A 1,507-nucleotide genomic window follows, 5' to 3' on the forward strand; every position below is an offset into this window, starting at 1 on the left:
TGGTTGAATATTATTTTACTTGTTGTTATATTGCATATTGACCAATAGTTTTTCCTCTGTGCAAATACATGACATAAAGCTGGAAAAAGTTGATAAAAGAGACTGTCAATCAACGCTTGTACCTTCGGGGAGGTTTTCAGCCGGCTTTTCTGGGTTGGGAAACACGGAGATGACCTACTGCGGGTTGCCATGCCAGAGAAACATGACATCCCGGGAATCTGGCCCACACGGCTTCATCAGGAACACTCGTGGGTCGCCAGTTGTCGTGATATGCTCGCGATTGCCTGGATATGGTTCCCAGTCTCCGTCCTGTGCGCGGAACGACAATCAAAGTTGAATTCGTATGAAAACGGTTCATGACAAAACACATTTGCCGTCACGTCTACTCTATATACAATAGCTGCCGTTTCTCATCACAAATGAACGCGACATGCAAGACTACGTGTATAAGTAAAAACATGTGATTGACTTGATCTGATATATTCATTCTTCCACATATTAAAATGATACCGATGTCAACATACAACATACAAATTATATTCAACGCTCACTAGGATCCGTCTTCTTTGGGGAATATGCAAATTCCCGCTTTGTAAAGTTTTGTAGGTGTGGAATCGGGAATATAGACTTAAAAAACATCAAAAGTGTCTGGAAGAAAATTATGAAAGAAATTTTCAAAATCCTCAGCTTAGTAAATTGAGGTGCTGAATGAACGAAGAAATGGAACCAGTTACGGCACAAACAAACTTTTCGGGGGAAGTTCTAGGGGCTGCAGTGTAGTTTGAACGGACAAATAAATTTGATATGAAGGGCTGAAATGCGAAGAATGAAAGAAACGTCTGATATTTGTAAAGGGCCCATTTACCTGAATTTTTGTTTTTAATGAAGCTCCCCACAAAGCGTGCATTGATTTGCGGTCGACATGATTGATATGTATGATTTTTTTTCCCTTATGATTATCTATTTGTAGCTCACCCCCAGACGTATCTTTCTTGGATCTTTTTCGCAGGCGTAGACGAATTTCTTAGACATAAGAAACTCCAGTACAACGTAGGTGCCGTCTGCAGGTGGTAAAGTTGTGTAGGTGTACACGTTCACAAGCACTGGATATATGAAAGAAAAACAAGAATGTAATAAGTTCAGTACTCGAATTGTACATGTGTGCAAAAGTAATCGGAATTTTCACAACTTTAATGATAATCGATCTGTTCCTTTGCTGTGGATCTAATATAAATGAACAAACTTCAGCAGCATTACTTCCCTTCCAGTCAGTTTATAGAAGATGAAAAGACATTTATTGGACATGTTGCTCAACTATATGATAAGCGCTGTAGAATACATATAGTTAGTATTTGCTACAGTAGTATTTGTTGCCTGGGGAGGGGGCAGCTATTTCAACGGAACAGAGAAGTTGTGAGCACCTTACCTTTGTCCTTGTTCCTCGGTGAAAGGTACCTAGTCCAAATCACCTCTCCGGTGTGTCTTCCATACTTCCCTTTCTTCCCAA

Source organism: Branchiostoma floridae, chromosome 19 (genome assembly GCF_000003815.2).
Source record: "Branchiostoma floridae strain S238N-H82 chromosome 19, Bfl_VNyyK, whole genome shotgun sequence".
Taxonomy (NCBI): domain Eukaryota; kingdom Metazoa; phylum Chordata; class Leptocardii; order Amphioxiformes; family Branchiostomatidae; genus Branchiostoma; species Branchiostoma floridae.